Source organism: Bubalus kerabau, chromosome 8 (genome assembly GCF_029407905.1).
Source record: "Bubalus kerabau isolate K-KA32 ecotype Philippines breed swamp buffalo chromosome 8, PCC_UOA_SB_1v2, whole genome shotgun sequence".
Lineage (NCBI taxonomy): Eukaryota > Metazoa > Chordata > Mammalia > Artiodactyla > Bovidae > Bubalus > Bubalus kerabau.
The window spans coordinates 91,167,727-91,177,853 of record NC_073631.1 but is presented as its reverse complement, the minus strand read 5'-3'; positions in this window follow the sequence as shown (position 1 = coordinate 91,177,853).

Below are 10,127 nucleotides of genomic sequence, written 5' to 3'. Positions count from 1 at the left end.
TTCTTTACCAATTTACTACCTCAAGTCCAAACTTCTCCCTTTTTTCAATTCTTCACAAATTTATTGTTTCTTTGTACAAAAGGTATAAAAGCGGCCTGCTTTGGTCACTTATTTGAGTCTATATTTGTATGAACTCCTGTACATACAAAATTATTTCTTTCCACTGTTAATCTGCCTCATGTCCATTTAATTATTAGACCAGCCAAAATAACCAAGAGGAGTAAGGAAAATTTTCCCATCCTTGATGGCAGAGAATATTGACAAAATATATTTACTGTAGAAAAAGAAATGTAGGAATTAGGATGACAGAATGGAGTGTTGATATTATATGCCCTGACAACACAGATATGACACAATTATTTGGGACATAAATTTGGGACAGAAAGGAAAAGAAGGTAAGTAGCAGAGATTCCTTCCTCTGGTGTAGCTGGGAGTAAAATAATAAAAAGTAAATCTGACATACCAAATGTCAAAGTATAAAAATATTTAACATGTGAAGGTGAACACTGAGAAAAGTAATTTTTTTCCCCCTAAAATTGAATAGGAGAGGAAATGCAGAGCAGAGGAGACAAAAAAAGAAACCTCATAATTTTATCAATTTTTCCTAGTAGAAAACTGACAGTAAAATTGTCTAGGAAATTGTCTAGGAAAATTGGAAACCAAGAGAGATACATAATAATATAAATATAACCATGAAACAAAAACTAACGTCTTCCTAAATATCTGAAGAACAACATAAAAAACAGAAACAGATTCATAGGAAAAGATAATTTTAAAAACTACAAAACCCAGAACAAACATATCTGTTATTCATTAAATGAAAATGAGCTTACCGTTGATTAAGGAAAAGAATCAGTTTGACATATTTATGGTGGGTTCTTACCTTTCTCTCCATATTTTTTTAACGTGTCTTAAATAGAGTCCAAGGGAGCAGGAAGCAAATACAGTCGGATCTAAATCCAACCAAGTCTTCAAGACTGAAACAGAAAAATAAAGTAAAAGTAAACGAAAATAGGGGCTTCCCTGGTAGCTCAAATGATTAAGAATCTGCCTACAATGCAAGAAATCCAGGTTCAATTCCTGGGTCAGAAGGATCCCCAGGAGAAGGGAACGGCCACACACTCCAGTATTCTTGCCTGGAGAATTCCATGGTCAGGGGAGCCAGGGTAGGCTACAGTCTATGGGGTTGCAAAGAGTTAGACATGACTGAGTGACTAATACTTTCAAAGTAAACTAAAAGAGTCCTATGGAGGAAAAGGAGACTGTAAGAATTTAAACACGTTATATATAGCCTGTTCCTGGATAAGAAATGAATTCACTCTTCAAGAAAAAAATATTGAAGAGGTACAAGGTACAAGGTCTTCTGAACACAGTAGGTGAAGGAATCAACTGTCTAGCTGTCTGAATGAACTGCTAGAGTAAATAGAAATTACTAAAAAATAAATAAATAAAAATTAAATAGTGCAGCCTTAGGTCAAAGATGTGTTTGTGAAGAATAGAGAACAGCTTATGCACAAGCTCTGGAACACTTCTTTAGAACCTGGATGAATATTTTCCTTCAGCATCGTTAAGTCTGAAATACTAAAAGTAAAAACAAAATACTGATGGTAAAACAATGGTTCTCAAATCCCAGTTTCTTCCATCACTTATAATTGCTGAGGACTCCCTCAAGCCTTCAGCAATCTATTCATTGATTTAGGTATATTTGCTAGGCACACCTACTTTCTGACTAGCTCTGTAGAAAAATGTAACGGGAAAGTGCAAGTAGTAAAAATCATGCTTTCTGCTCTCAAAATTAGGAAAGAGAAAGCAGAAATCAAGCTATTTTTAAGCTGCGTGGTACTAACTTAAGAGTACAAAGGAAATCAAAGAAGTGAGAAATTAGCAAGTTAAATAAAGTTAGTGGTGTGCTGGTAATTTTTTTTTGTTTTATTGATGTATAATTGACAAAACTGTATATATTTAAAGTGTACAGTGTGATGATTTGATGAATGTATATACTGTAAAATGACTGCCATAAGCTAGTTAACATACCCATTACTGATCACTCATACAGCTACCTTTTTATTTTTTGAGTGAGAAGAGCCTATAGAAATGATAAAATGCATGAAAAGATGTTCAACATCAATAAACCATTAGGGAAATGCAAATTATAGCCACAATGAAATATAATTACACATCTATCAGAATGACAAAAAAAAAACAAAACAAAACCAAAAAACAGTAACAACACCAAATACTGGCAAAAATGTAGAAAACTGGATCATTCATGCATGGTTGGGAGAAATGTAGAATAATATAGCCACTCCGGAAAATAGTTTGATAGCTTCTTAAAAACTTAAATATATAGCTATCATTCAACCCAGCATATGCACTTCTGAACATTTATAGCAGAACCATGAAAATTTATGCTGACTCAAATATCTGAATACAAATGTTCATAGCAGCTTTGTTTGTAATGGCCCAAAACTGGAAACAAGCTGGATATCCTTTGATAGGCAAATGGTTAAACAAACACTGTATATCCATAATGTGGGATACTGCTGCTGCTGCTGCTAAGTCGCTTCAGTCGTGTCCGACTCTGTGCGACCCCATAGATGGCAGCCCACCAGGCTCCCCCATCCCTGGGATTCTCCAGGCAAGAACACTGGAGTGGGTTGCCATTTTCTTCTTCAACAATGAAAGTGAAAAGTGAAAGTGAAGTCGCTCATGACTCTGAAGAGTCATGTCTGACTCTTAGCGACCCCATGGACTACATCCCACCAGACTCCTCTGTCCATGGGATTTTCCAGGCAAGAGTACTGGAGTGGGGTGCCATACTACTCAGCAATAAAAAGGAAAGGATTGTTGATACAGTAACACTCTGGATGAATCTTTAGAGGAATATTCTGAGTGAAAAAAGTGAATTCCAAATGGTTACATATTGTATGATTTCATTTACAGAACTTTCTCCAAATGAAGGAAGGATTAATGGTTGCCAGGAGCTAAAGGGCGAGGCGGAGGCAGGGTGGGGCGTGGGGAGATGGGTGTCGGTGAATGAGAGAGAATTAGGAGTAGTTACTAAAAAGGCAACCTGAGAGATCCTTACAATAATGGAAGCTCCATATCTTAACTGTATAAATGTCAACAGCTTGTATAAATGTTAACATCCCTTCCACAATTAAAAAAAAAACAATACTGAATAACATTCAAAATTATTCAGAGTTTCTCTGTATAGGAGCAATGAACTGTTCCCTAATAATCTGACTTTCACAAACCACAGCACATAGTCACCTGCTGTGCTATTGGAGGAGCTCAAATATTTCCATTTTAATGAGAAACTTAAAAGAATTTTTATTACTTGAAAATATATATTGAAACAAATATCATCATAACATATATTGACTGGAATGCCCTGGAACACAGTCTGGAACAGCTAGGGATTCTACAACTACTTGCTAGGAAATGAAGCCCAAGACCAACCATCATGAGCTTTATAGATGGAGATACTCGTCTGGATCCAGAGAAGTGAAAGGACCTCCCTAAATTATAGAGCTGGGCTTCCCTGGTGGCTTGGTGGTAAATAATCTGCCTGCAACGTGGGAGACTTGGGTTCGATGTCTGGGTCAGGAAGATCCCCTGGAGAAGGGCACAGGAACCCACTCTGGTATTCTTGCCTGGAGAATCACATGGACAGAGGAGCCTGTCAGGCTACAGTCCATGGGGTCGCAGAGTCAGACACAACTGAAGTGACTGAGCATGCAACGCACACAAGTCATAGAGCTGGTAAACAGTGCAGCCAATATTCCTGCTTAGAGTTCCTTTCAGTTCATAATTATTTTGAGTAAATGGGTAGGGTATATGATTCAGAAGGAATATATAAATTTGAGTGGGAATGGGGAATAGACAGGGCTGAAGAAGTAAGATATATAGCTTACTTGATTCTTCCAAATTAAGATAGGGAGAGAGAAATTTCTTAGTAACTCTCTTGTATTGTGTCCCTTGCAGACTTAATAGCTAGTTAACTGAAGGACTCTTGGGTCAATCTGCTCAGACCATAATTTGTCGAGGTGTATTAGTTCAAGCCTACAGGTAAAGATGAGCAGGCATGCCTACTGAAGTAAATGAGTACATGGAAACCCAGTTTCTTAATATATTCAGCTTTCCTTTCCCATGCCTAGAATATACTCCAAATAAAGGTCAGTCAAGAAGGCATCACGTGACTGCGGACATGTGTTCTGTGCCAGCAGTAGTCCTGACAGGTCTCTGTGGAAGGGGGACAGTCTGGAGGTCGAGGATAGAGATCATGCAAATAATTATTTTCATTCCCTTTTGAAAATATTCACATTTGGTAATTCTATTTATGAATCAATTTATGTGTTTACCGTATGTCCAGCCACTAGAACAAATCTCCTTGATGACTGAGACCTGACCATCTGGTACACTGACAGACTCTAGGACCCATGGTAGCTTCTGATACAAAGTAAGCAATCAATATACATTTGTTTGTTCCAAATAGGAAAAGGAGTACGTCAAGGCTGTATATTGTCACCCCGCTTAGTTAACTTCTATGCAGAGTACATCATGAGAAACGCTGGGCTGGAAGAAGCACAAGCTGGAATCAAGATTGCCAGGAGAAATATCAATAACCTCAGATATGCAGATGACACCAGCCTTATGGCAGAAAGTGAAGAGGAACTCAAAAGCCTCTTGATGAAAGTGAAAGTGGAGAGTGAAAAAGTTGGCTTAAAGCTCAACATTCAGAAAACGAAGATCATGGCATCTGGTCCCATCACTTCATGGGAAATAGATGGGGAAACAGTGTCAGACTTTATTTTTGGGGGCTCCAAAATCACTGCAGATGGTGACTGCAGCCATGAAGTTAAAAAACATTTACTCCTTGGAAGAAAAGTTATGACCAACCTAGATAGCATATTGAAAAGCAGAGACATTACTTTGCCAACAAAGGTCCATCTAGTCAAGGCTATGGTTTTTCCACTGGTCATGTATGGATGTGAGAGTTGGACTGTGAAGAAGGCTGAGCGCCGAGGAATTGATGCTTTTGAACTGTGGTGTTGGAGAAGACTCTTGAGAGTCCCTTGGACTGCAAGGAGATCCAACCGGTCCATTCTGAAGGAGATCAGCCCTGGGATTTCTTTGGAAGGAATGATGCTAAAGCTGAAACTCCAGTACTTTGGCCACCTGATGTGAAGAGTTGACTCATTGGAAAAGACTCTGATGCTGGGAGGGATTGGGGGCAGGAGGAGAAGGGGACAACAGAGGATGAGATGGCTGGATGGCATCACTGACTTGATGGACGTGAGTCTGAGTTAACTCCGGGAGTTGGTGATGGACAGGGAGGCCTGGCGTGCTGCGATTCACGGGGTCGCAAAGAGTCGGACACGACTGAGGGACTGAACTGAACTGAACTGAATGAATGATTATTTTATTTTTTTGTTATTTATCCATTTTTTAAAAGCAGTCATATGCTTCCTCTCACATTTCTGAAGTTCTTTCTCTGCTTTAGCTACTGCCTCCCTCCCCCCATTTTATCTTGGTTATTTTATTTCACTTGATTTGTCCTTTTACTTTGGAAGAACTAGTTAAAAAATACAGTGTTGATTATCTTTTCACCATTTTCAACTTTTTTCTTATACCTCATTTTATCTTCCTATTTCTAAATTGTTAAGAAATTTATTAAAAAAATTAGTTTTATTACCATTTTAGTATATTATTACCTTTTATATTAATAAATACTTAGTCTCATAAAATAGTTTTTTATCTCCTTAAAAAAAATTCCTGTTTTTCATCACTTCTTTACTTTCTTTCCTGGTTTTAAATAAGAAGTGACAGACTTAAGTACACAGATATGCCCCCTCAGACATCTTTATTATTCCTTCCTCCTGTAGGTTCTCTCTGTTTTTCAATGGAGATGACTGTGTTTAACCTCTGTTGTTAAGCTTAATTCAAATCTGGGTGGGAGTGCTGTGTTAGTCATTCAGTCATGTCTGACTCTTTGCAACCCCATGGACTGTAGCCTGCCTGGCCCCTCTGTCCTCGGAATTCTCTAGGCAAGAATACTGGAGTGGGTAGCCATTCCCTTCTCCACGGGATCTTCCCGATGCAGGCACTGAACTTGGGTCTCCTGCACTGCAGGCAGATTCTTCACTGCCTGAGCCACCAGGGAAGCCCAGGTGGGAGTGTTGGATAGCCCCATTCTGACATGTTAGATAACCCAAACATCTGGAAGCCAATAGCCAGTCAGATAAAACTGGGTAATGGCCTTTATTTGACTTACAGTCCAATTTAGAATGAGGTTCTAAAACCCACCATACCAGAAACACCTAATTATCTGGTTACAAACACTTTATAGAAGTATCCATAGCACAGATAGAGAAGAAGACAAGAAGAAATCCAACTTGTTATGGATGGAAGCATTAGAGATGGATAGTATCCAAACTATTAGAATTTTAATATGTCAGTCTGTTCTAAGAACTAACTTGAGAAAAATGAACTGTTTTTTGGTTACAAAGTTAGAAGAGAAAAGAACACTCCCTAAATGGCAATTATTTTCACCCCTGCTCCTGACATGAAAACTAAGGTGAGTGTGACCAAGATAGGACTCATCATCTCTAGATTTTGTAGAATGAACTCCTCCTGCTCTGAAAATTGAGGTGTTTTCTTCTTTTTCAGTCATTTGGTCTCATGCCTCTCTCAGGTAAGAGGTCCCTGAGCCATACCTTCTAAGGAAATACTCTGTCTAACTTTGGTAAGATCCAGCCCTTCACACAAGTGTTCTGAGTCACTAAGAAGCAGTGTGCATGCATGCGTGCTAAGTTGCTTCAGTTGTGTCTGACTGTTTGTGACCCCATGGGCTGTAACCCGTCGGGTTCCTCTGTCCATGGGATTCTCCAGGCAAGAATACTGGAGTGGGTTGCCATGCCCTCCTCCAGGGGATCTTCCCTACCCAGGGATCGAACCTGTATCTCTTATATCTCCTACATCAGCAGGCAGGTTCTTTACCACTACCGCCACCTGGGAAGCCCAAGAAGCAGTGTAGGAGGTTCTAACTCTCCCAGTTAATTACTTTTAGAGAAATAAGACCTTCGGACATGACTGAGCGACTTCACTTTCACTTTATTGGCTAGGCTAGAGGTCCTGCAGAGCAAATTGTGTTACGGATTTTAGCTCTAAGTCACCTGGCCTGCTAACTTTATTTGCCAAATAACTCCCCAACATCTATCTCCAATATTTACCCCTCTGGGAACTCTTACCTGAGAATATAGTGCATTTGATGCTCTTGCTACTCACAATAAGATATTCCCAAATCCCCTTCTGATATCATAGATGCCAAGGTTGATTTCGCTCTGTAGCTAAATCTACTGCCACCAGCCATGGGACACCACTATCAAACCCCTCCAGACATAGCCTGGCACCTCTGCAAAGGGGTTAGTTCCAAAAACCTACACATTTTCCCACCACATAGAACTGATTAGCTGTGCAGTACCTTAGCCAGGATCAGCTAGGTCTGTTTAGCTGTGGTGTCTTTAGCAAAGCTGATACAGCAGAAGCCCAAAGTCAAAGTTACAACCAATGAAAACACATGCATCTTTTATAATTACATGATTCTACATTCTAGAACACACCCTACAATGGTGAAAATTCTTAGAATCTGGAGGGACAGGGAACAAAGATTGTGACCTCATAAACTTCTATTCATCTAAGTTCCAGTCACTCTTTCAGCATTATCTGGTTTGAAAAAGGACATTTCCTCTTAGTCCTAATGCTGTTTCCTGAATCTAATCTAGTATGTCCAGATATATATGTCACCTTTGTAGAAGCAAATGTGTACATAAGATGGTTTGTTCCAAATCAACAGTTTCTTTATATTTACGTATGTGTGTATATCCATGCACACGTGTCTGTGTATCTTTAAAATGCCATTATTCATGCATATTTGTTACTACATATTTCCTCTGTCCTGAACGGTAACTATGGATGATTTAAATACTAAAAGATATGCAGAACCTATGATTGAGAGCTATCGGTGAATCTGAATTGTGTCCCCTCAAAATTCTGTTGGAAGTCCTAACCCCCACAACATCATAATGGGACCTTATATGGAAATAGGGTCACTGAAGATGTAATTAGTTAAGCTGAGGTCATGGGAGTGGGCCTCCCCAAAGTTGGAAATTATGATGGAAGTTATGGTAAAGCCTAATTCTTGGGTGCTTCCCTGGTGGCTCAGTGGCAAAGAAATCACCCACAAGGCAGGAGATGCGAGTTTGATCCCTGGGTCTGGAAGATCCCCTGGAGAAGGAAATGGCAACCCACTCCAGTATTCTTGCCTGGGAAAACTCATGGACAGAGGAGCCTGGTGGGCTACAGTCCATGGGGATGCAAAAGAGTTGGATACAATTTAGCAATCAAACAACAAAATAACAAATTCTTGGGTAATCTTAACTGGAAAGATGATATCCCCATAGCTCATGTGTCTAGGAGCAGCTATCCTTTAAGAGAAGAGAGGAACATATGATTAAACTAATCTATTACTCAGATTGTAGGGTTGCTGTAACAAAATACCACAAACTGAGTGGCTTAAACAGAATAAAAATTATTTGCTCAGCCATCTGGAGGCTCCTTGGAAGGAAAGTTATGACCAACCTAAGCAACATATTAAAAAGCAGAGACATTACTTTGCCAATAAAGGTTGGTCTAGTCAAGGCTATGGTTTTTCCAGTAGTCATGTATGGATGTGAGAGTTGGACTATAAAGAAAGCTGAACATCGAAGAATTGATGCTTTTGAACTATGGCGTTGGAGAAGATTCTTGAGAGTCCCTTGCACTGCAAGGAGATCCAACCAGTCCATCCTAAAGGAAATTAGTCCTGAGTGTTCATTGGAAGGACTGATGTTGAAGCTGAAACTCCAATACTTTGGCCACCTAATGTGAAGAAATGACTCATTGGAAAAGACCCTGATGCTGGGAAAGATTGAAGGTTGGAGGAGAAGGGGAGACAGAGGATTAGATGGTTGGATGGCATCACTGACTCAATGGACATAAGTTTGAGTAAACTGCGGGAGTTGGTAATGACAGGGAGGCCTGGTGTGCTGCAGTCTGTGAGGTCGCAGAGTCAGACATGACTGAGCGACTGAACTGAACTGAACTGGAGGCTGAAGTCCAAGATCAAGGAGTCAGCAGGGTTAGTTTCCTCCAAGGGCTAAGAGAGAGAATTCATTCCTGGCCTCTCCCCTAACTTCTAGTGGTTTTCTGGAAATCTTTGGTGTTCCTTGGCTTGTATAAACATCATCTCAGTCTTTGCTTTCATCTTTGCATGAGGTTCTCCCTGTGTGTATCACTTATGTCCAAATTCCCCCTTTTAATAAAGACACCAGTCATATGGGACTGGGCCCACTCCCACGACCTCAGCTTAATTAATTTACGTCTTCATTGACCCTATTTCCATGTAAGGTCACATTCTGATGTTGTGGGGGTTAGGACTTCCAACAGAATTTTGAGGGGACACAGTTCAGATTCACCAATAGCTCTCAATCATAGGCTTTGCATATCTTCAACTAACTCCTGCAAAATTATTCCCCAAAGTGATTATACTAATTCACTCCCATCGGCAGTGTATGAGTATTCCTGTTGCTCCACATCCTAGTTAACAATTGGTATTGTCAGTCCTTAACTTTTGCCCATAAGACAGCAGTAAAATTATTACTTTGCATTTCTTTTCTTAATAGGGAGGTTGATTCCTTTTCATGTTTATTGACTGTTCCTGTTTCCATTTCTGCCAATGGTTTATTTATTTCTCTTGCCTGCTTTTCTATTGTATTCACTAAACCTGTATTAACTGGGTGTCTATTAGGTACTATTTCAGGCCCTTGAGATATGATAGGAAAAAAAATTTCCACCCATACATGGCTTATATTTTAGAAAATGATGATACATAAAAACAATATAAGATAACTAGACAGCATATTAGAGGGTGACAAGGGCTACGAAGAAAACTGCAACAGAGAAGAGGGTAAAGAGTGTCTTTGTGATGATTTGCAATTTTAAATCTCAAAGCCAGGGCAGGACACACTGGGAAGTAACAGTGTGCAAATATTTGAAAGAGATGAGAGAATGAACCAGGCACCCAT